This window comes from Vulpes vulpes, chromosome 4 (genome assembly GCF_048418805.1).
Source record: "Vulpes vulpes isolate BD-2025 chromosome 4, VulVul3, whole genome shotgun sequence".
Lineage (NCBI taxonomy): Eukaryota > Metazoa > Chordata > Mammalia > Carnivora > Canidae > Vulpes > Vulpes vulpes.
Genome location: NC_132783.1, coordinates 138,497,250 through 138,524,053, shown reverse-complemented (window position 1 = coordinate 138,524,053; position 26,804 = coordinate 138,497,250). Strand labels below are relative to the sequence as shown.

The following is a 26,804-nucleotide window of genomic DNA, read 5'->3' as shown; positions in this document are numbered from 1 at the left end:
GCAACTACTCTAAAAAACAGTTTGGAGAGTCCTCAAAAAGTTAAAAGGAGAACTACTCTACAACCCAGCAATTGCACTATTAGGTATTTACCCAAAGGATACAAAATACTGATTGGAAGGGGCGCATGCACCTGATGTTTATAGCATCATTATAAACAATCCAAATTATGGAAAGAGCCCACATGTCCACTAACTAATGAATCAATAAAGAAGTGTTAATATAAATACAATGGAATATTACTCAGCCATCAAAAAATAAAATACTGCCATTTACAGTGATGTGGATGGAGTTAGAGTGTATTATGCTAAGCAAAATAAGTCAGTCAGAGAAAAACAAATACTGCATGATTTCCCTCATATGTGGAATTTAAGAAACAAAACAGATGAACATAGGGGAAGAGATAAAAAGAGAGAGAAACATAAAAAACTCTTAATTATAGAGGACAAACTAAGGGTTACTGGTGGGGAGGTGGGCAGGGTGATGGGCAAAATGGTGATAGGTATTAAGGAGGGCATTTTTTTGCATTGAGTAATGGGTAATCTATGTAAGTGATGAATGACTAAATTCTACTCCTGAAACCAATATTACACTATATGTTAACTAACTAGAACTTAGATAAAAATTTGAAGAAAAAAACAAGCACAGAGTAAGTTTATCACCAGTAGTAAACTCACATAAGAATCTTTGGACCTAGCAAAGTGTCAGTTAACTGGCACACCAATTTTGATCAGAGTTGACAAATTGTTAATTTAGTCCTTTCCATCTTGACACAGATATCTCCAAAATTTAAAAAAAATATTAAATAAAATATATTGAGAGAAAAGTAATAAAAACTCTAGTAGAACAAACTAATATCATATAGTCCTATTTGTGAGAACATCACTTAAAATGTCACATAAATATGCTGTAGTATTTTACTGTGCATAAATAAAATTTTGTATTAGCTTTTCTTTCTTAAACTGTGATGTTCAAAAGCAAAGAATAAAATTTAATCAAAATTTTAATATTTAAGCAATTGAATATTTAACACTGGATATCCATTACTTTCTTAGTATATGTTGTTAATTTTTCATCTTTTATACTTGAATATCTCATAGTAGAAAATAGAAATAAAACAAAAATAGAGAAAACTAGTTATTTTAATAAAACATAAATAATTTTAGAATTAAAATAGGTAAAGTAATGTTTGGTTGCTATTTTTTACCCAAGTAGATCAATGTTTCTATGGCCCTCCCAACTTCCCACTGCTTTAAAAAATAAAAAAAATTAAAAAAAATGGGTTTCCAGAAAATGAATAAAAGAACACAAGTACATATTGTTTAGCTTGCTATTCATTATTCTTTAAAGTCTTATATGGACTTTCACAAGCTTCTTCTACAGCATCAACTCCCATTTATCCAATGTTTAAGCACTAAATCCAATGTAAAGTCTTAGGGGAGGCTGGTGACCCTTCACCTGTTGTAAAACTTCTATGCTGGAAAACCGTTGCGCATTTTGCCCGTTGAAATTCTGCTCCTTAAATCCACAAAAATTTTTCTGTTTCTGTGCTCTGAAATGATTATTTTTCTACCTTTAGTAGAACGCTGGTCTTTACATCAGTTTACAATCTATATTCGGTTTGTGTCTGTCTTAATCACTTGTTTTCAATTATAAACTATTTTGAAGTTGATTCTGTACTAAATTTAATCTTTCAGTCATCCTCATAACCTCAATATAATTACTATTGTACAAAACAAATAGTTAAGGTATAGTATGTCCTTGAATCACACTAGAAGTTGGATATGTCCTTTACCCTAATGACATTTATAATCCTCAAGAGAACCATAATTTTGTAAAAATGTAGTTTCCTGTGTATTGAGTTTAGCATGAAATAGTAATTCATTAACTTTAAGGCATAGAACAGGAAGCCCTAACACAACTTAGAGTCTACGGGCAAGGAAGGGAAAAGTATATTTAAAAGAGACTAAGCACTCTTAGAATCGGTTTTGAATTAAATTCCATTGATATTTATGCTCAAGATTTTTTCTTTTAAATATGATATAAATGTTGTTACATTGCATTTATAAACAAAAATGAAAAACTAATAAAATCACTTGTATGCAAAACTATGACCATGGATGATGATCCATATTCAGCATTTCTCTTCTTGCTTATGTATATGTGAGAGTTGTCTTGACTCCAGGTTTGAAGAAATTAAAGACACTACACAAGGAGCGTAAACTAAAATGTCTGATTTTGAAAATTATTTTCCTGCCTTCCTAAATGTTTACCTGCTATTTTTATTTTGTTCTTTCTTATTGAAGGTGACTTTTTAATAATCTGAATCTCCTCACTGTTTCACTAATATGCTGGGGCGATGTGTTCAGCTTGCAGGAGGCTGCGCTCCTGGCTCTTGGCCATGATTAGTTATGTGGTTGATTTCATAACACACAGTAGTGATGTTAATGTTATAGATGCGAACAAATCTTTGAACCTACACGAGTAGGAAAAGTATAGGTCTGCAATACATTGGACTATATATTTAACTTAATGAAAATTTTGTCACACAAGAAAATAAAGCAAATAAGACAAGTTCTTTGTCTGAAACATTCCATTTTGTAAAAATTGATTAATGTTAACTCGTTGCAAACATGGAATTGAGATTCTTTCTATTCTTTTGTATAGTAAAATTATATGAAATTTATAAGCACTGAATCTGTACATTCATACAAACATTAGAATATCTGGCAGTTTTTGTGGTGGCGGTGGTTTTAGCAAATATCAATCTTGTCCTATTCTAGGCATATATGATATAAAGATAAAAGACATAATTTTTGTTTTCTAAGATTTTATATTCTAATGAGAAAACAACAACAAACAAATAACCATAATATAGTGAGGTGTTTGTTAAATATTAAGATTCTCTGTAGGAGTAGGGTTTCAGTACCAAATCCCCAATGGACATAATGTTTGAGATTCCTTTTAAGTAGATTGTATAAAGTGATCTAGGAACCCATGGGAGAAAATCTCAAAGATGAGGAGACCAGAGAGGTCAGCAGTTGTTCTGATCCCAACAAGCCCTGGGTTCCAAGCCAGGGAGCTTAATATCCTGAATCAGATGGAATCATCAATAAATTTTTAAAGTAAGGGGCTGATATGATTGTATTTTGGGACAATTATTAGTGAAACCACCAAGAAGGTGTGACGGTAAATACCAAGGAAGGAGTATTCAGTGCTTCAGTTAAGAAAGTAGTATTTGCAGAAGATATGTTTTTAAGAAATATGTCAGCATTGTATTAAAAGAAAGTGGTCATTATGTAGACAGCCAGGAGTCTGAGGAATACTGAATCATGATGTTGGGTGTACAGAGACATTGACTCTGACTTTAGACAATGACTTATCTAAAAAGGGCTTCTAATTGTCCACTTTGTTTGGTGGAGTAGATAGTCACTGGTATCACAAATTTAGGAACTTACAAATTTAATAAATTTTGCTACCTATAAATATTTTTCTCAACTACTTTAGCTCTCATATTAATAAAACACATGGAATATACCCTACTGTCATTTTACTAACTACACACCTAAAATTTCAGAGACTGTGCATCTTTTGCATGCCACTTTTTAAAAAGGAATTTGAATATGAGAGTCTCCTGTCACTTTCCTTGAGAAACCAAGGTAGTCATTCCTACTATCTTTTTTGCCTGGGAAAAGGAGTCTCACAAATTATAACTCTTGGTGTTCGCTGGAAGCAAAATTCCCTGGGACCTGTTCTTCTGCACTTGTTGTATGATCATCTCAGAATGGAAACTGGATCTTTCATCAGTGCCTCCTGCCTCTCCAGTCTTCCAACAACCAGTAGAATAATAGCCCCCTGTTGATCATCCAATGGTGAGCTGCATAAACGTAAAAGTCTGGAAGGACTGAAGAGCACCTGGTCTAAATCTGTCAATATCATGAATCATGTGAGAGAAAAAAAAGCTGAGAAATCCAGATCTTTGAAATGAAGGTGTATCCAGACAACACTGTATTTCTTCTGAGTTTATCCTTTCTCACCTTTCTTCATTTCTCCCACGTGCAAGCACAAACTGGAGAAGCCTCTAAGTTTCAGGTTGATTATGCAATTTCCAGACATTAAGAAGAGATATCTTTTCTGCTTTTGTCCATACTGACATCCTATGTGATTCTCAGATTTGTTCACCTTTCTGTGTTCTTACTTGCCATATTATCTGTATGTATCCGCATTTCACTGCTTTTATATAAAATCTTCTCATATACACTGAGATTAAAAGCACATGCTTTTTCACTCAAGATTTAGGATAACTTGTCCATCTCTTAACACTCTTGGAAGACAGAAAAAGATCCAATTCAGCTGTTTCATATGCAGCTCTGTTGATGCCTGACCATGTTGGTGAGGCGGGAAAAAAAGCGGGGACTTCTGATTTCTTCAGCTACGGTTGTCTTCTTGCTTCAGAACCATAATGTATGGCATTAAAGTGATGGTTCTTTCTCAGAGTATTTCATTGGCCTCCTACCCTTTTTCCTTTTTTCTAGTTCTCATATGACAATTAGTCACTTGTTAATAAGACAGATCTTAATCTTGTGGTCAAAATGATACAGGAGAATATAAAAACAATTATAAGTTAATATTTCACATTTGTAATGCATAAGGCCAAACCTGTCAACTCATTTTTATTTCTCATCAGACTATAAGTTTATTGAAAAGCCATCTCTCTTTTTTCATTTCTCCGAATGCTCACTTTGTACTTAATATCCCAAAGACCTACAACTAATAAATCATAGAAGTTAGAGAAAGAGTAAATCAACATTAATCAAAGAGTGGAACTGATGATGGGGGAAATATATATATATATATATCCAAATGTACCCATAGAAATGACTCACAGGTTTCTTATATACCCCAAATCATGCCATCATTCTCTGACAGCTACACTGGTGAACCCACATGGATGGACACTGATATATCCACTCAAACTGTTTCTGCACCTGTGTACCCAAATAACATTTTCTCTCTTCAACAAAACAGATTCCTATGGGTATACCCTGGTCTTGTTGACACGAGAAATATCACTTAAAAGAATCAGTAATTGAAGCATCTCAATTATCCTTTTCTCATTAGCTATTCTCAGGACAGTCTTTTAACCATTACTTTCTCCTTTGCGCTTTTCCTGCTAGTCTAGCAGAGATCTTTTGGCTCATAGTTATTATGACAAATTTCCAAATACCATGAATTGACTTCCTTTCTCTTCCTTCTGTCATTCAACAGAACCATTATCTGGTCTTTCCTTACTTAAAATTTTCTAAAATTATCACTATATTTTGAGTATGAGACACAAAGTCCTTTGTTTTCTTGCTTAGATTAATATGCCACTTATAAATGAACTGGGGTTACAAAAGGTCAGTATAGTTTTAGACTGATGATTCAAGGGGTAGTGTTATATATATATATATATATTATAATACAATATAATATATAAATTGTATATATACATATAATATATAAATTGTAAATATATATATATTATATGTGTGTGTGTGTGTGTGTGTGTGTGTGTGTGTGTGTGTAGCATTGTGCCTTAATAGGAAATTAAATTCTGGAGTTGCATAAATTACAAATTTATTGACTAGGACAATAGGCAATGTCAGTAAAGAGAACAAGAGAGATTTTTAAATTACTTAGTAAATGAACATATCCAGTACAGGCCTTAGAAACATTAAGCAAACAAATAAATTGCACTTTAGTTAAAATTATTGACTATACGTGTCAAAAAATATTATTATTTCATATGAAAAGACTTAAGTAAGCATAATGATCAATCTTGATGATTTTTGTTTTCTGGAAACATTTGGTTTTACTGCTTTATATGCAATTCATAAAATTATGTTGTTTTGTGGTTAACTTCCCCCCCACACACACACACATATTTTCTTTCCTCTATACCAATTCTTTCATTCACACACATAATTACATATTGAAAAATTCCAAGCCATAACTAGTGTAAGATTATTAGAGTATACACATGAGTTTTTTAAAAAAAATACTCTAGATTGGCCAATTTGTCAAACAGTCACTACTACTTTGCCATTTGCAGATCTCAGCAAAACCATATGCAAATAAGAAATCATCCATTTTCATGAGTAATAACAAAATGCAATGTGATCTCTTAATGTTCACTCCTCCTCCTCATCAACTCAATCTTATCCTTAAGTATTTCAAAGTTTGAAAAATAAATTCCTTTTGGATCACAGAACTGACATCACAGGAAAATAACTAAAGTCTGGGGTGGAATAGAAATAAGCCACAGTCAATGCCAAAGCTGGTTTGTAAGCATCATTTTCAGATTTCAACTGCCTGCTATTCTCTAGTAATTGCTTTTTGTGTTTTTGTTTTTTGTTTTTTAATTGAGGCACTGTTCGCAGAGACTGCTATTAAAATGCATAGGTGATATCTAGATGCTTTTTAATATATATTAATTGATTAAACACATACAGAACATTGAAAGCACATATAAATAAAACCTGCTATACTAGTAGGAAAGTTTTTATAACTTCAAAATACTCAATTTGTTTACTCTTTCATTCGTTAACAAAGTTTTGAATAAGTGTATGTGTTTGCCATTGTTCTACACTATGCTGACATCAAAATAAGCCATGAATTCTGTCTTCAAGGAGTTGATAGTCAGCGGAGAGAGACGGACAAAGAGACAGCTGTTCATGATACAAATAAAAATCACAACAAAATAAGCATGGGGAATTTAGCAGATGCTTTCCTTGAGTCAAACGTGGTTTGCTTCATCTTTATAACACTCCCTTAATTTAGGTTTGATTCTCATTCTCAGATCACAGAGGAGAAATTGAGGCACAGAGATCTATCTTGCTCAATGTTATATAAGGTCATAAAACAAAACAACAAATGTGAGATTGCAATGCAATTCATGTAATTTTTTTAAATGCATGCACGTACACTATATATGTACATATATGTGTGTACATGTACTTATGTGTATATGTACGCATATGCACGCGTGGTGGCCATGGCATGTATGTAGAACTACCTACTAGGAGAGTTTGTGATGGCTGAAGCTAAGTTAGGAGCTATTCTCTGAAATATCATAAAATAAGAGAGCTAAGGAGGGAAGAGAGTGGGGGAAGTGTTCCCAAGCTGAAGAAACAATATGAAGTTTGAAAATGTCAACAATTTGGAATTATCAGGGTATAGAAATGAACAAATGAAATAAAGGGAGAAGAAAGGAGAAAATTCCACCACAATCAAAACTAAGAGGCTCCATCTGTCAGAGCAAAAAGATGGGATTTTACCTAGAAGAAAATAGGGAGACCTAAGTTGGTTTGTTTCAATAAGTGACAGTGTCACATTGGTATTTTGTTAAAGTAGACATCTTTTCTGAGATATTTTGAGGGGGCCAAAGATGAGATGAAAAGAAAAAAGGAGAGCGTTTTGTATATTGTGGTAGACCTGTTGAGTTGCAATATAATGTACACATGGGAAATGTTAATGGAATAGAGAGAAATGGATGGAATGTGGATAAATTCATAGGTGGATATTGGAAAATGTAATTGAGGATGTATGTTGGGAGAATAGTCATTAAGGATAATTTCTAGGCTTCTCGTTTTGTTCCATGATTCACTGCTAAATTTTCCAATTGAGATTAAAACTAAAAGAGTTATAAACCACATAGGGTTATGAGAGTGATGAATGAAGAATACTTACTTCTGAGATGAAGAATAATGAAAGTAGTGGCACTTCAGGAAAATAAGAAATAACTTACAGGGGGAAAATGGTGACATCATTGTGGGTAAAGGGAATACGGTGTTTGAACAAACACTGGGAAATGCCATCTTCATTCAAGGAATAGCAAGCAATAATGTCAGAGTAATGGGAAACAGGAATAAGGAAGTGGTGAAGAGAATGCTATAAAGATAATTTGAGGGGCACCTGGATGGCTCCGTCGATTATGCATCTGGATTGGCTCAGGTCATGATTTCAGGGTCAAGCCCCATGTTGGGCTCTCTGCTCAGTGGCAAGTCTGCTTCTCCCTTTCCCTCTGTGATCTCTCTCACTCTCATTATCTCTCAAATAAATAAAATCTTTCAAAAATGATAATTTGAGTAGAATTAATGAAGATTTATCTATCTGGTTAGGGAATGCTTCTATTTAGTTGTGCATTTCAGAGTCTATATTTTCTAGTTACTAATGTTTAGTCTGGAAACATTTTTCTTTCTTTAAGATTTTATTTATCTATTCATGAGACACACACACACACACACAAAGAGAGACAGAGAGAGACAGAGACAGAGACACAGGCAGAGGGAGAAGCAGGCTCCATGCAGGGAGCCCGACGTGGGACTCGATCCCAAGACCCTGGGATCAAGCCCTAAGCCAAAGGTAGATGTTCATCCACTAAGCTATCCAGATGCCCTGGAAACATTTTCCTTTTAAGCCTAAAATAGCATAAATAAAGAAAACTTTAAAATAGTTTCCTAGAATGGATAGAGAATTAAGGATAACCCAATAAATTATCGCTAAATATCATTTGAATTCTTTGTGGCAGGTTTAATATTTACCATTGATACAATAAAACACTGAACAATACGCAGTATACAAATTAAAGCAAATTAGGGTCTAAGAAGCAAACAAGTAAGCAAATTTTTGCTTGTGTATATCTATCTATATCCCTGTGCAAAAGCACAATTTGTGATGGAAAGATACAATGCACACAGTTAAGGAAATGGGCTGTAATGATAGAGAATAACAGAGTGTGGAGGAGCCTTCAGTTCTTCACAAGCGTGGAACCCAATGAGATACATTGTTCACTGATTGCCTCCCTGGGAAGGTGACATTTAAACTGAACAGTGAAGAAGAAGAAGGTTTCACTCACTTGAAGATTAGAGAGAAAAGTAACCTTCAAGCAGCCATAAGGAGGTGCAAAAATCCTAAAGTGGGACAGGGTTTAGTTTGCCTATAGGATAGCAAGCAGGCCACTGAGCTGGAGCACAGGACTAAAGGGTAGTTAAAAAGAGACAAGGTGGAAAAAACGGGCAGAGTAGGGAAGATGTAGACCCTACATGCTATGTAATGATCAAGTTTACCACGTAAGGTAGGAAGGGAAGTTAGGCTCCCAGCAGTAACATCTTAGGCTTGAAAGCATCAACGGGACACATGGGATCTCTACAGATAGGAAGGGCCTAAGAAATTCCCAGATCAAAAAGTGCTCAAAGCAGACATTTTCAACATTGACAGTATCTTTTTACTTTTAAAGTACTATCCTTTTTATTTTTAAAAATTGTTTTCCTTTGTTCTGAAGAATTGCATGTCACATTATGTTCTAAGGTGTCCCTTGTAGTCATTGCTGGCCTCAGACCAGGTGGGCAAGGAAAGATTTAAATGCATAGCTACAATAAGGATTGTAGGGGAATTGAAGAGCAATGAGCTTCAGCTAAAAAAGAAAAAAAAAAAAAAAGAAAAAAGAAAAAAATGAAAAAAAAGAAATAAATGATGGAAACATATCATTGTCACTTCTCGAAATTACTAAGTGGTACTTCTACTAAAACCAAAGATAAATGAACATTATAGATATTGTCATTATTCCCCCAGAGAAATACTTTCTCAAAATATTGTTTTAAAGTTTTGATGGGCTCTGATAAAATTGCCAAAACCTACATTTCAAAATCAATATATACTCATAATCTAAAATTTAATAATCACATATTCTATTCATCAATTTTCTCTTTTCAAGTGATGAGCCTTTTGCAGTTTAAAACAGCCATAATTAAATCTCACTTCTCTAATGTACATGAAATTCCACTGCTAGGTATGACAGCCAAAGAATAATTTTTTTAAATAGTTTAAATATAATTTTCCTGTGTTTTATTGGAGCTTTAGCCTTGCTAAGATCTTAGTGAAATTTTTCTTTAAATAAAATGGATCATTACGTTAAAAGCATACTTTGCATTGCAAAGACATAATCTTCAGTATATTTTATTCTCATTGATAGCAGTCCTTTTTTGAAGACAACACGCTTCATACATTTTAGTATATTCAATGTGAAAGGTTTATTATGTCTATGTCAGTTAGTTAAAGTTTAATTGTAAGTGTGATTAGATAACAAATTCTATCAAGAAAGCACTGGTGAAGACAAAGAGGAATGTTTTTAGCCATATTTTATTCAAAAATCAGCACTTTTTAATTAGGATATTAGATTAAAGTGCTTTACATTGGTTAAACAGTTTCTTATTAAACAGTATAATAAATACTGGAAATAGGTTTAAGGTTCAATTAGAAGTATTTAGGATATGGATTATCTAAAACAGTTTCGGGATACTCTTCTTTCTAATATTTAAGAATAGAGTATAAAAATTCACCTCGATCTATTTTGTGAACTACCAGGGAGTGCATTCGTTGATTCTATATCAAGTCTTCTCTTTAAGAGGATTTCAGCTTCTTGTACTAAGAGTGTAGGGGTACCGGTAGCCATCGTTTCTTGCTGGAATTCTAACCTGAACACTTGATTGTCTGATCTTGAGGAAATCACTCATTAAAAAATTTAGAGCAGCTACTGGCAAAGCAATAAATATTAAAATTCTCCTTTGATATTATAATAAATTCTTTGTAGTGATGATTAAAAATAAATTGAATATCACCATGGATTGCCATTATATATTGAAGACCTTACTAAAAACAAATTAGAATTTTATTGCAAAAACCAGCAATCGAATATTCAAACATTATGAAAACACATAGAACTAGGGGATCCCTGGGTGGCGCCGCGGTTTAGCGCCTGCCTTTGGCCCAGGGCGCGATCCTGGAGACCCGGGATCGAATCCCACATCGGGCTCCCGGTGCATGGAGCCTGCTTCTCCCTCTGCCTATGTCTCTGCCTCTCTCTCTCTCTCTCTGTGACTATCATAAATAAATAAAAAGTTAACAAAAAAAAAAACTTTAAAAAAAAAAAAAAAAAAAAAGAACTTATCTTGAAATTTCTCTTTCTTACATGCATTGAGTACATTTTTTGTATTTAGTACGTGTATTTAATTTTCCTTATGGTCTACTCTCACTCCACTCTTTTGCAGTTACCGTTTTCAAAGAAACAATCAGCCATTGCCCACAAAAGCATGAAGCAAAATTTTGTAGTTGGAATTACTTGACTTATCTCTATTAAATTTAAAAGCTACAATGTAAAACAAACACCATGCAAAAAAAAATAAAATTCAGGCAGAGCTTTTTTTTTTTTTTTTTTTTTTTTTGCAATATATATCAATTTGAAAAACATCAAGGTAATCTAGAAGTCAGAATAACAGTTACTGTTTGGAGCAGTGGGTTGTGAATGAAAGGTGGCCCCATAAGACTTCTGGGTTTTAGTTAATTTTTTGTGAGGAGCTGCTGGTTACGGAGATGTGTTCTCTTTGTGAAAATCTATCAACCTGTACTTTTAGGATTTTCTCTATGTACTTATATTAAACAAAATGTTTAAAATTGAAAAAAAATAAAGGTGGAAGTTAAAAAATTTCAACCACTGGGATTGATGTTACATTGTAATTCAGAGAAATAAAAGAATGATTTATAAAGTGTGGGAAACATAGAGCTGTAATGAGGAAAACAAAATTAGAGAGGGAGACAAACCATGAGAGACTCCTAACTCTGGGAAATAAAGAGTTGCAGAAGGGGAGGTGGGCGGGGAGATGGGGTAACTGGGTGCTGGGCACTGAGGAAGACACTTGATGGGATGAGCACCGGGTGTTATATGTTGGCAAATTGAATTTAAATTTAAAAAATGTAAAAAAAATAAAATAATAAAACTATAAAAACAGAAAACATAATGGAAATCTCAAAGAAACAGAAGTATGTTTGTGTGTGTGTGTGTGTGTGTGTGTGTAAGATAATCAAGTGTTCTATGAAGAAATCCAAGTTTTAGTTTTTACATCATTTACTTTTGCTTTTCTTGACCAATCTACCTCCAAGTGTCTCTGATTTTCATAACGTACTTGGACATCCTTCTGTCCACTTTTCTCCACCCCGACATCATTTCTCAAGTAGGCTGCTGCAGTTGTCTAGGAATTAGAATTGGACATATCTAAGCATAGAAATGTGTCTAGCCATTTCCTTTTTTTGCACCCTGCTGACTCATCCTGAAAACCCAAACAAAATGACCACTACAAAATTAAAGTCTAATCACATGGCTAAAATATATTTAGTCATATTTACAGCTCTTAGCATAAAGCCATAGCCTTCATGATAATGCACAGGTGCTTCTCACATTCCATCCTCTGTTCTATCAGGACTGGCCTTATTTCATCCTCTAGAAGTTACCTCTTTTTACTTTCTTTTTTTTAAAAGATTTTATTTATTTTTTTCATGAGAGACACAGAGAAAGAGGCAGAGACAGAAGCAGGCTCCATGCAGGGAGCCCGATGTGGGACTCGATCCGGAGACCCTGGGACCACGACCTGAGCCAAAGGCAGATGCTCAACCACTGAGCCACCCAGGCGTCCCCTCTTTTTACTTTCCATACTGCTTCCTAAGTTTGGATGACTTTCCTACCTTCTCACTTCAAAAGCCTCTACTCTTCACCTAAGAGCTAAATCAATTCCTCACTGGATTATCTTCTTAGTTTTCCTGACTTCTGGGCCAAATCAACAAAAAGAGAACAAACCCTGACAATTTCTGACCTCAAACATGCTATTTTACAGTAGAAAATGGAGAAATAATTGTAGAATGGGCTTTGGGTTCTTTTGGGATAATCATGATTGTTACTGATGTCAAAACATTATTAGTCATCAAAATTCAATGTCTCTGCAGTCATATTGTGAGTTTCCAGGAATTAATGATAATTTAGAGCTAGTCTATGAAATCTCTAGAAAGTTCTGAGCTTTGCTTTCTTCAGTATTCATTCGTTTGTTTATTTTATTTGTTTTAGAGAGAGAAAGAGCATGCATGCAGGCAAGCAGGGGGAGGGGCAGAGGGACAGGGAGAGAGAGAGAATCCCCAGCAAACTCCCTGCCCAGTGTGGAGCCTGACATGGGGCTTGATCCTATGACCCAGAGACTGAGGCCTGAGCCAAAATCAAGGATCAGACATTTAACCTACTTAGCCACTCAGGTGCCACCAGTATATAGATAAGTGACTTAGCCAGAGAGCCTTTTATTTAAGACTGTAAGAAATATACACATCAACACTATTTGAGTTGTTACTTACACACCCTCTATTCGAGTATACCTGGGCCCCTGTCTGAACTCATCAATCTTTACTAAGTTATGCTTCATTGACATACAAACCCAAAATCTACGAAATATGCACAACAAAAATGTATTTTATTTTTCTCATATTGCATGTTGGCTTTGACTCTACCTCACCTGTTTTCTTCATTCTGGGCTGCATCTTAAGGAAACAGCCCATTTTGAAACATGTCACTTTTGGGTCAGGATGAAAGAGCTATTACCACAAACGCATTTCAAAACTTTTACTTAGAAGTGGCAAATATCACTTCTATTACTATATCACTGGCCAAGCCTGTATAGGCTTCTCAAAGGAAGAGACATCTGGGAGAAGGTGTATAGGCAGGGGACCAAGTAGAAGGGAACAGAAAATACATGGACAGAATAATAGAATCTAACATATCTCTTTCTATAAGCTTTTCATCTCTGCTTTGACTCAATTATGGGAGAGAGTTGGGGAAGGAAATCATGATAGCGTCTACACTTTTACACCATTGTAACACTCACTTGCTAGTCTTGAATTGATGGACTTTTAAAGGGAGGTACAAATGTGGTAGTTTAGACTGTTAATCTGTTTATTTCTAAGGAAACCACATAATCACCAAAAATGATTCTATCACCACCACAGACCCCTTTAAACTGCTGCAGGTCACATTAGCTTCTCCAGCAGACGGACGTGCCAATAAGATTTCCGAAATTTCCTCCTACTTAAAGGATGTATAAAACCTTTAGTAATGAGACTCTTTTCCACACAATTTCAAAAATCATAGTTAAAGGTTATTTGAACCCAAAATACATGATCCAATAATTCCATCTTTCTAAATATTTATACTTCTTTCCTTCAACATAGGGTGTGGTACTTGTCATACATATGGGCTTATATTTTGTCCCCCACTCCAACTCCAATTCCTAGGAAGGGCCTGGCCCCTGGGTTGGTCTTCTGGAGCTATAAGTAGTCTTTTCTACTTAGGCTGGGATGTCATATAAATACTAATCTTTATTTTTCAATATGAATTGAAAGTTATTGAGAAAGATTGCTCTTGATGATGTCAGGGCATTTCCACCACCTTTATTTATTTGGACTGTGTTTATTAAAACCAGGCTTGGATTAACCAGTTGAGTTTCTGTGACAACCTACCTTGCCAAATTCTGACTTTGATGTTTGGTTTTCTCCATCCTGAAGGGGCTAATAGTGCCAGACTTTGTTTCTCCACTGCCATAGAATATTCGTGAATTTAGTTTCTGATTAAGGCTAAGAAATTTGAAGTTTATTTGGGGTGTGTGTATGTGTGTGTGTGTGTGTGTGCGTGTGTACTTGGTCTTAATTTTTTTCTAGCTTGCAGAACACTTTCAAAAACAGCCACTTCCATTCAGAATTCTTGGATTCTCTCAACAATAGATTTTGCAAGAGCTTGTCTCCATGAGCATTTGATTCCAAATGACCAGCTAATTTCCCAGTCTGCTTGTTAACAGGTGCTTATAAACTTCTGCCTAACCTTAGCCACTTAGTTATTTTTCAGTCTTCCACTTTTCCCTACAGTTTTTGTTTTGTTTTGTTGCCGATAAGCCACTTTTCAATAGCAATTTATCTACCAGGAAGGATTCTAAATTGCAAATGATATGACGTGATCTCAGATTAAAAAAAAAAGATGCATAGAGAGAATTAATTAAAATCAATTGAAAGTAAATTGAAAAGTCTATTTGGGAAGTGTTGGGGGTAGGAGGTAGTGAACCGAGAAGATTCCAGAGATACAGGCAGTAGCAGCCACAATCAAATCAGTTAGTCAAATAAGATCAATGTATCCACATGATACAGGACTCTACGCATTCACTGAGAGGTGAGGACTTTAACTCATCACCTCCAATTCCCTACATGATGGCTTCAAAAATTCTCCTAAATTAACAAAGGTAAAGAGAAAAAGTGATTTGGCGGTGCCCGTGTTACTTAGCCACACTCTGTCAGCACGGGGTAAAGAACGAGATGATCTGGCCACTTGAGCTTACGGAGACAGAGGCGGCGTAGATATGTTATGACAAGGGACAAACAAACAAACAAAAATCAATCTATAAACGAAAATAAAATAGAAGATTTGGGGTCTTAAAAGCAAAAATATCAAATGTATGCTGAGAAGATTTTTTAAATTAAAGTTTATTTAATATTTTGGTAGAGGAAGCATGTAAAATTCATTGAAATTAGGTTTTCTTAGGGGAAAAAATGTTGAACAGTTGTCAAAGCCAAAATAGTCATTTAAATCAACACTGAGTTTATTAGTTTATTGGGCCAAGAGAGCCCGTGTCACACCGGAATGCATAGAGCGAGTCTTTCTGCATGTGTAGTCTGAAAGGTAGTTATAACGCAGGAAAGAGGAATTTCATTCTAAATAAGGTTGGATTCAGAAAAATACAATTTGACTAGTTATAGAGGGTGATAGAAAAGTCTTTTTTGTGATTGGTCATTATTGGAGCATAATGTCATTTATTTGGGGATGAAGCCAGGCATGGTTGTCCCATAAATGAGTCTTTTAGGTTCAAGCAGACTTGTGGACCTGCATCCCTCTAGGCTTTGTGTATATATACAAGTTTTTTTTTTAAGATGTTATTTATTTATTCATGAGAGATACCCAAAGATAGGCAGGGACACAGGCAGAGGGAGAAGCAGGCTCCATGCAGGAAGCCCGATGTGGGACTCAATCCCAGGACCTCCAGATCATGACCTGAGCCAAAGGCAGACACTCAACTGCTGGGCCACCCAGGTGCCCCTATGTATAAGTTTTAAACAGAACATTTGTTGAATATAACAAATCAATAGAAAACTAACACACACATATCTAGGCTTTTTGTCCTACAATATAGCAAACCATTTTAATAATATTTTTTGCAATCCCATATCTCTTTATTTGTTAAGTTTTTGTGGAACAGATTATATATACAGAAAGTGAGGAGTAGGAGCTCATATTTCAATTATGGAAGCCAGAGTATTATTGAAAAAAAATTAATGGAGTCTATGTACTCTGAAAGGCATTTCATGTTTCTAAATGTGTTTCTGTTAACAATCTTAAAATATGCAGAGTGTTGAAAATCATTTTTCTGTATTCAAGAGTATGTAGACAAATTGTATTTGTGTTTTCTTCGAACAAAGAGGAGTCTTATTTTTTAAGTACACTTACTTCTTTGATTGTTCTAAATTCCCTTAGACGATTGCTCTTCATTAAGCAGGTTCATTACTTTTAATTTCAGAGATAGTGAACAATTTTATTGTCTTCTGAGGAATTATAGAATGGTTTCATGTCATTACTGTTTTAAACAAACATTAATTTTTTACTGGCTCTATTTATCTTTATTTCACATTTTCCCCAACTTTTATTAGTGCAATATTGCTTAGTAATATCAGTTTAATACACAAAATTAAAATGTTTAAATAGGCAAATATAAAAATGAAATTTTCCACCATCTACACCCACCATGAACTATTTTTGTTTAGATGTATAAGTTGTGTGTGCATATGTGTGTGGGGTGTGTGTGTGTGCGCGCGCACACGCACTCACACCCATGCACTACCCTAAACCAGTCAGCTAAACCTGTAAGGGACACAATTCTGGTCTGAATGAGGAGTATGGCTTCTGGTTGAAAACCTGTGAATGACTTTTCAGGCTCACTCATAGGTAATTACAAAAGCCTCATCAAGAATGTTCCTTACCCTTCTCACTGGTGCATGACCTCCGAAGGCAGATGTAATCAATGAGTCAAACCCCACGATAAAGTCCCAATAGTTCATTTTTGCTTTTGTTTCCCTTTCCTCCAAAGACTTGTCCAGTAAGAAGTTGCTACAGCAGATGCCAAAGACATTATTGCCTGTGTTCTCCTCTAGGATTTCAATGGTTTACTGTCTCACATTTAGGTCTTTCATCCATTTTTTTTTTGTTTTTTTTTTTTCTTTCTTTCATCCATTTTGAAATTAGTTGTGTGCATGGTGTGAGAAAGTGGTCCAGTTCCATTCTTCTGCTTGTGGCTATCCAGTTTTCCCAACACCATTTGTTGAAGAGCCTGTCCTTTTTCCATTGACTATTCTTTCCTGCTTTGTCAAAGATTAATTGGCCATATAGTTGTGGGTCCATTTCTGGGTTCTCTCTTCTGTCCCATTGATCTCTGTGTCTGTTTTTGTGCCAGTATCGTACTGTCTTGATGACTGCAGCTTTGTAACAGAGGTTGAAGTCCAGAATTGTGAAGCCTCTAGCTTCACTTTTCTTTTTCAAGGTTGCTTTGGCTATTCAGGGTCTTTTGTGGTTCCATGCAAATTTTTGGATTTTTTATTCTAGCTCTGTGAATACTGCTATTGGCATTTTGACAGAGATTGCATTAAACGTGTATGTTGTTTTGGGTGGTATAGACATTTTTACAATATTTGTTCATCCATTCCATGAGTACGGAATGTTTTTCCATTTCTTTGTGTCATCTTCCGTTACTTTCATAAACATTCTATGCTTTTCAGAGTATGGATATTTTACCTCTTTGCTTAGGATTATTCCTAAGTATCTTATAGGTTTTGGTGCAATTGTAAAAAGGATCAACTCTTTGTTTTCTTTTTCTGCTGCTTTATTATTGGTGTACAGGAATGCAATAGATTTCTGTAACTTGACTTTTTTTTAAGATTTTGTTTATTTATTCATGAGAGACCCAGAGAAATAGAGAGGTAGAGACATAGGCAGAGAGAGAAGCAGGCTCCATGCAGGGAGCCTGATGGGGGACTCAATCCCAGGTCTCCGGGATCATGCCCTAAGCCAAAGGCAGACGCTCAACCACTGAGCCATCCAGGCATCCCTGTAACTTGATTTTGTATCCTGTGACTTTACTGAATTCACGTATCAGTTCTAGGAGAATTTTAGTATAGTCTTTTGGGTTTTCTAGGTCGAGTATCATGTCATCTGTGAAGAGTGAAATTTTTACTTTTTCCTTGCCAATTTGGATGCCTTTTCTTTTTGTTCTGTGATTGCCAAGATTAGGACTTCTAGTACTTTGTTAAATAGCAATGGAGAGAGTGGACATCTCTGTCTCGTTCCTGACCACAGAAAGAAAGCTCTGTTTTTCCACATTGAGGATGACATGAACCATGGGTCTTTTGTACATGGCCTTTATGATGTTATGTCCCTCTATTCCTACTTTGTCTGATTGATTTGCAAGTATTGAACTACCCTTGTAGTCCAGGAGTAAATCCCATTTGATCATGGTGAATGATTCCTTTGCTGTACTCTTGGATTCAGTTTGCTGGTTTTTCATTGAGAATTTTTATACCCATGTTCATCAGGTATACTGGCCTGTAACTCTCCTTTTCAATGGGGTCTTTGTCTAGTTTGGGAATCAAGGTAATGCTGGCCTCATAGAATGAGTTTGAAAGTTTTCCTTCCGTTTCTATTTTTTTTTTTTTTTTGATCAGCTTGAGAAAAATAGCTATTAGCTCTTCTTTAAATGTTTGGTAGACTTCTCCTGGGAAAACACCTGGCCCTTGACTTTTGTTTGTTAGGAGATTTTTTGTTACTGATTCAGTTTCTTTGTTGATTATCAGTCTATTCAAGTTTTCGAATTCTTGCTGTTTCAGTTGGGTAGTTTATGTGTTTTGGGGAATTTATCCATTTCTTCCAGATTGCCTAATTTATTGGCATATATTTTTTCATAATATTCTCTTATAATTGTTTCTATTTCGGTGGTGTTGGTTGTGATCTCACCTTTCTCATTCATGATTTTATTTGAGTCCTTTCTCTGTTCTTTTTGATAAATCTGGCTAGTGGTTTATCAATTTTATTAATTTTTCCAAAGAACCACCTTCTGCTTTCATTTCTCTGTTCTACTGGGCTTTGTGTGTTTGTTTCTATATCATTTATTTCTGCTCTAATCATTACTATTCCCCTTCTTCTCTTGGCTTAGGCTTCACTTGTTGTTCTTTTTCTAGTCCCTCTAGGTGTAATTTTAGGTTGTGTATTTGAGATTTTCCTTGCTTCTTGAGGTAGGCTGATATTGCAACATACTTCACTCTTATATTGCTGTTACGGCCTCCCAAGAATTTTGGACTATAGTATTTTTTTCATTTATTTCCATGTATTCTTTTTTATTTCTTCATTAATTTTCTGGTTGATCCATTCATTCTTTCATAGGATTTTCTTTAACCTCCCTGTATTTGTGGTCTTCCCAAAAGTTTTCTTATGGTTGGTTTCAAGTTTCATAGCACTGTGATCTGAAAATATGCATGGTATGATCTCCATCTTTTTGTACTGGCTGAGGCCTGATTGTGACCCAGTATATGATCTATTCTGGAAAATGTCTCATGTGCACTTGAAAAGAATGTGTATTGTGCTAGGATGAAATGTTCTGAATATATCGGTTAAGTCCATCTGGTCCAGTTTGTCATTCAAAGACATTGTTTCTTTCCTGATTTTTCTGCTTAGATGATCTGTCCACTGCTGTGAGTGGGGTGTTAATGTCCTCTACTATTATTGTATTATCAATGAGTTCTTTTATTTTTCTCATTGTTTTATGTATTTAGGTGTTCCCAAATTGGGGGCACAAAATATTTAGAGTTGTTAGGTCTTCTTGTTGGTTAGATCCCTTTATTATGATATAGTGTCCATCTTCTTCTCTCATTATAATCTTTAGTTTATAAATCTAGTTTGTCTAAGAATTGCTACTCTAGCTTTCTGTTGACGTCCATTTGCATGATAAATGGTTTTCCATCCCCTCTCTTTCATTCTGCAGGTGTCCTTAGGCCTAGAATGAGTCTCTTGTAGGAGCACTTGTGTCTTAATTTTGGTCTTTTTATTTGTTTTTATATGTGTGGTAGGTAGAATAAAGATTTTCTAAAGATGTCCATGTCCTATTTATCTAAACCTGTGACTGTGTGTACCTTACATGGCAAAAGGGATATTGCAGATGTGATTAAGTTAATGATTTTGAGATGGGGAAATTATCTTGACTTATTTGAGGGGCCCAATCCAGTCAATGGTTATATAGAAGAGGAAGGCAGGAATTTCAATATCAGAAGAGGGGTTATGACCAAAATAAATGGCAGATTGGTGCAGACCCAGAAGTCAAGGAAGGTTTCAGCCTCTAGAGCCCAGGAAGGCTAAAGAACGGATTCTCTCCTAGTCCCTCCAAAAGGAACATAGCCCTGCCCACCTATTTCAGAGGTCTGAAAGCCAACACTGTGAAATAATGAAGCTGTGTTACTTGAAGCCATTGAGTTCGTGGTATTTTTTTTTTCCAGAGCTACCGTAAGAAATTAATGTATGTAAATTTGCCTTATATGTAGAAATTATTTGTTTTCTGGTGTGATCTCTTCTTTTTTTCCTTTTTAAAATTAACTTCACCAACTTAGTTTATGTCAATTATTTTTTCTATGTAATTCTCAGTGATTTGATATTCCACTTTCAACATATATTTATAATAGTAGAAATATGTGTATATGCACACATTTTGACATGTGTTGGTACTTTCCTCACCATGTTTTGTCATAAATCCTGTAATAGCACCTCATCTCACACCTTTTCTTTCTTCTTTTCTCATAAGAATATATGCACTTCATATTGGGTAAGTCTTAATCTTTCTAACTCTATCCTGAAACTACTCCCCATGAGGCAACCTAGTATTATCCGGCTTTATTCTCCATTGTCTCCTTCTTATTAGAATTTAAACTTCTATAAGTTAATTCTCCATTACCCAATGACTCTTAAAATCAGATATAATTATGATTTTTGGAATTTTTATTGATTTGTATAATAATTGGGAATGTTACTGGGTTAATTAATAATGTAATGTTAAAGTTTCCTATCAAAATGTTTCTCTTGGATTACAGGGCAACAATAATAATTGTACTTGGAAATGGCATTTTAACCATTGCTAATAATTCTCTCTTATATTCACTTTTATAATACTGCATGCGATTGAATAAGTAATATGTTAGTAGCTTCAATTTGTGCTTTAATTTTCATTTAATGGGATTGTTCCTTTCAATAGTGTGGTCTGGCTGTTGCCTTCTGTCAAAGACTCTCAATTTGACATAGTATATGTTCTTATATCATGATTTACTCTTTGGAAAGAAATTGTTATTAAATTTGGCAATAGGGCAGCCCAGGTGGCTCAGCAGTTTAGCGCTGCCTTTAGTCCAGGGCCTGATCCTGGAGACCCCGAATCGAGTCCCACATCAGCCTCCCTGCATGGAGCCTGCTTCTTCCTCTGCCTGTGTCTCTGTCTCTGTCTCTGTCTCTGTCTCTGTCTCTGTCTCTCTCTCTCTGTCAGTGTTTCTCATGAATAAATAAAATTTAAAAAAATTAAAATAAATTTGATAATGGCTTTTTCATATCTATATATTTTCTCATTACTGTTTTTTCCTAATTTAAAACATTAATATGTAGACATTTTAAAAGAAACTAAATACTTATTTTTCCTACAATTGATATTCAGCATATTTTATGTAGTCCTTATGCATTATTACTTTAATGTATTTAGAGATTCTATGTATTTATAGAATAATCTATTTTTCCATCTATTTTTATAGATGAGATTCTTTAATTTGATAGGTTGTGGTAATGTTTTCATCTTCTCTAAATGGGCAGTAATGTTTAGAGGCAAAGAGATTTTGCTGTAAGCTGTATCAATTTTTAATTAATTAGTTAATCTTAGTTAAACGTAATTTAAACATTAAAATATATTTAACGGTGACCTGGGTGGCTCAGTGGTTGAGGGTCTGCCTTAGGCTCAGGTGGTGATCCCAGGCTCCTGGGACTGAGTCCACATCAGGCTCCCTGCAGGGAGCCTGCTCCTCCTTCTGCCTATGTCTCTGCTTTTCTCTGTCTCTAATGAATAAATAAAATCTTAAAAAAAATAAAATATATTTAAAAATTAATTTATAATTAAATTAAACTTTTATTTTTAAAATTTCCATTTTGTGATGACATCATAAGCAGTATACTATACATTTTAATCTATTGAGGTTGTCATGGTGAAATAAAAGATGATTATGTTTAAATGTTCCATGGATACTTTATATTTCATTGTATATAATATGCATAATATGCCAAATCAAGTTTATCAGTATATCAGTTATGTTCCAGTTATTGTTTTGGGCACATCCTTTAACAAATATTAGGAATACATTTTTTTTTAATTAATTTTTATTGGTGTTCAATTTACCAACATACAGAAAAATACCCAGTGCTCATCCCGTCAAGTGTCCACCTCAGTGCCCATCACCCATTCCCCTCCAACACCCGCCCTCCTCCCCTTCCACCACCCCTAGTTCGTTTCCCCGAGTTAGGAGTCTTTATGTTCTGTCTCCCTTCCTGATATTTCCCAACATTTCTTTTCCCTTCCTTTATATTCCTTTCACTATTATTCATAAGGAATACATATTTTTAATTCTTTTTGGCTATCATAATTTTATAAATTTCCTTTTTACTTTAATTTTTTTAAGCAAGGAATAAATGATTAAAAACATATACATTTGAAATGCACTGGAATTTGGTTACCTCATTTTGTTTTGTCTTACTTTTAAAAGACTATAATTATTCTTCTTAACCACTATTAATATTCAAACATAGTTTCAATATTATGAATACAACTTTTACTTTTTTACTTTCTATTTTAACTTGAAAGGTAACAATGTACACATTTTGCATAATAAAAATTAATATATATCTGTAATGCTTAAATTTTGACTTAAATTACAATCAGCCGAATACTTTTTGAGCACTGGATTTTAAATACTTCCTCCAATATTCATCAGCTATGTGAGTGTGGGGAAATTTTTTAACACATTGGTTTTGTGTCTCAACTTTATATTAGAAAGGTGTATACACAAACACACATGCACACGTATACTCTGAAATATGAGGATGTATTTATTCTAATAGATACGTTTATATATACATATATTAGAAGTAATGTACATAAAATATACATACATATAGGTCAGGAGTTATATTTATACTTTTGAATTCATTCTAACCCTGCAGTGTTCTTTCTCGTATTTCTGACTGATATTTCCCTTCTTCCCCACTGAGGAACCCAGCTGTAAGCAATAATACATTTGTTTATTGCTCAGTTCTACAAATGAGAGAATATGGTTTTAACAAATTACTAAACTCATATCATTATCTCAAAATACCAAGCTTTCAGTAGGAGCACCTGTGTGTGTGTGTGTTTGTAAGTGCTTTAGCTGAGGTTTTATAGTTAAAGTACTATGTTCAAATGCTACTTGGACAAATTATTTTTATTATTCTCAGTATATATTTTAGTTTATTTGCCTGAAATACCCTTTGATTTATTTGTCCAATTTGCTTTCAGTTTGGGATTATCTGTTCTTATCCCTCTCTCACATGCTCCTCCACCCTTATTAATTACCAGTTTCACTAGTGTCTACTTTTTCATTAAAAAAAAATATGTGGACAAAAAAAATCCTTCATACATAAAATCTAGAATGCTTGCAAAGTTCCCAATATTTTATAATTCCCAGTGTATAGCTTTCTGTAATGTGCATTTTCATAATATCGGAGGTATATTTCCAAGGTCAATTCCTTAAATAGGATTGCTCTGGGAAAGGATAAAGGGAAAACCTAAGGTTTACGGATGCACTAAAGCCATCTTTGTAGGTGTTGGGTCTTTTTTTCCTCCTCCTAGTAATCTATGCAAATACCTGTTCCCCAATAGCTCCATTAACAGCGTATTGAAGAATATTGGCATTTGGGACAATCAGAGATTTACAAAGTTGTATCTGTGTATGTTTGCATATGCATTTCTCTTGTTATATTTTACTATCTTTTTCCGTATTTAAGAGCCATCTTGTATCTTTTTTTTGTGAAATACATGTTCTTATGTTTCTCCTATTATTCCTTATGTTTTTTTTGGTTTTTATATCTTCAACTTTTAAGTCTTTTACTTATTATGTACTTAGTCCTTTATGGCTGATGACATATTTTACAAATATGTTTCCCTATATCTTTCAGTCGGATTTTTCAATCTGTTCTATTATTGATCATGATCTTCAGTTGTAGTTAGAAAACCTTCCTCTATACCAACATTACAAAAGAATATAAAGGATTCTACCCATGATTTTTCTCTGGTGCTTGTATGATTACATTTTACATTTATATCCATGATCAATTTGAAGTTTCTTATTTTGTGTTGTTTGAATAATGGATCTGTTTGTGGTCTTCTCTCAGATTATTATCCACTTTCTAAAGGCTCAATTTTAATTGTGTGTCTTCATGAGTGTATTGCAGATTATAAATTGTGTCTTTGTAAGTTCTACCCCATGTTAACTTTTTAAATCTTTTAAAATCTTATCTATTCTTTGTCCATGTGCCATGATTTTATCTGAATATCCTGTGTTAATGTGTTTTATTTTCAATGTTTTTTTTAAATTATTTCTACTTACTTTTCTACAGTTTGCTTTACATAGGTGTTCACTAGGTTTTCGATACACTACGTGGCAACTCTGCAATACAATTTTATTTTATAATTACTATAATTTATCATTATCATACTGCATACTATATTATACTTTATTATTCCATGCTATGTACGACACTTTATTATACTATATCACAGTATGTACTATAATTTATAATATTCATATGCTGTATTTACTGTATTTCTTTCTCATTGTTTGCAGCTTTTTTTTAAAGATTTTATTTATTTATCCATGAGAGACAGAGAGAGACAGACAGACAGACAGGGGGAGAAGCAGGCTCCACGCAGGGAGCCCGATGTGGGACTCGATCCCAGGTCTCTAGGATCACGCCCTAGGTTGAAGGCAGGCGCCAAACTGCTGAGCCACCCAGGCGTCCCTGCAGCTTTGTTTTTTGATGCTTGTGGTATTTAGAATGATAAGTGTATTTATTTTGTATCTTGTTTGTATCTTTTGTAATGTTCTCTATCCTCTTCTATTAACTATCCTTTGCATATCAAGTTTGTCAAATTACATGATAAAATCTGTCTCCTCTCTATTACCCACACAACAGTAAATGATACTATCCTACCCTTTTTTTTCTACCTTATTTTTTCTGTTTTTTTTTTTTTTTAAGCTTTTATTCATCTATTTATGAGAGACAGAGGGAGAAGCAGGCTCCCTGCGGGGACTGATGTGGGGACTCAATCCTAGGATCCCAGGATCAAGCCCTGAGCTGAAGGCAGAGGCTCAACCACTGAGCCACCCAGCTGCCCTTCTCTACCTTACTTTTCTACCTTTGTCAGAATACTTCTGTCTTCCATGACACCTCACCTTTATTACTTTTGCCAGTCTTTTTTAATCCTTTCTTGAGTGTATGAGTTTCATTCTCTAGTTCAGGGAACGGCTTGTAAGAAGAGTTTGCCCTGCTAGACAGATTTTGTGCATATATGTGGCTTTTTCATAATAATTGAAGGATACGTTGAATATAAATTTTTTTCTTGCATCAATTTGTATTCAACTGTTGCACTTAAAGTTGAATTTCTTTTTTCTGGAAGTGATTTTGCCTGATTTGTCAAAGACATCTGCTGTTCTATTTTCTTCTCCTCTGACTTTTAAAAGTTCTCTTCCTCTGAGCACCTGGGTGACTCAATGGTTAAGCATCTTCCTTTGGCTCAGGTTGTGATCCCAAGGTTCTGGGAAATAAGTTCCCGCATTGGGCTTCCTGCATGGAGCCTGCTTCTCCCTCTGCCTATGTCTCTGCCTCTCTCTCTGTCTCTCATGAATAAATCAATAAAATCTTTTTTTTAAAAAATTATTTTTCTCTATTTTCAATATCCAAAGGCTTGCAGCAATGACCTAAGTTCCAGTGGTAACTGTGTTGGAATTTGGCATCTATTTCTATGCCTATGAGTAATTTAAAAATTGAGATATTCTCTGTCTCCTAGTAATAATGATTAAGGTTTAGACAATGTGGGATTTTTTTTTGTCTTGTTGATCTCTCATTTGTTATTTTGGATAGAAAGATTTAATTCAAGTGGTCATTTTTTTCAAGCAAATAAGAGCCTTCAAATTTAGAAATTTTAAGTATTTTTTTATTAAATCATGCATAAATTTCCAAAATAACTATTCATATATTTTTCTAAATCCTAAAATCAAGAATAATTCATTTTTAGGTAGATTGAATTTGATGTACCTAAGATCTTCATGTCACAAAAATTAACTAATATAATTCTATTTTATATAGCACAAAATATGCAGATCATTTGAAAATGCTTAGTATTATCAAACCTTTTCTTCTTTTGGCTTCTACATTACCTCACTTTACTATTTCCCCTCTACATTTCTGGCCTGTGGTAATCATTTGCAATCTTACTTTTCTGCTTCTCTTTTTCCAGTTGACATCTAAAGGCTGAAATTATCCAAGGTCTAACTCTGGCTCTCATCTCTTCTTTAGTACTTTGTTTTCCTTGAATGATCCCATATTCTCTCAAGACATCAATTATAATGAACATGCCAAGAGTTTCATATCTCTTGGAAGTTGGATATATTTCCCAAGCTCCCTACTAACACATCTCACAACTCACTTAATATTGCTACCATATCTTGTATAATTTGCTGAAGATATCAGTTTCTGGTTAAT

The 26,804-nt window shown here is 34.4% G+C and overlaps 1 pseudogene; it reads right to left on the bottom strand.

The window, feature by feature from the left end:
• The window catches only part of LOC112925090 (AP-5 complex subunit mu-1-like), a 59,804-nt pseudogene extending 49,311 nt beyond the window's left edge, over window positions 1–10,493 (bottom strand).
• Window positions 10,494–26,804: the final 16,311 nt, after the last annotated feature.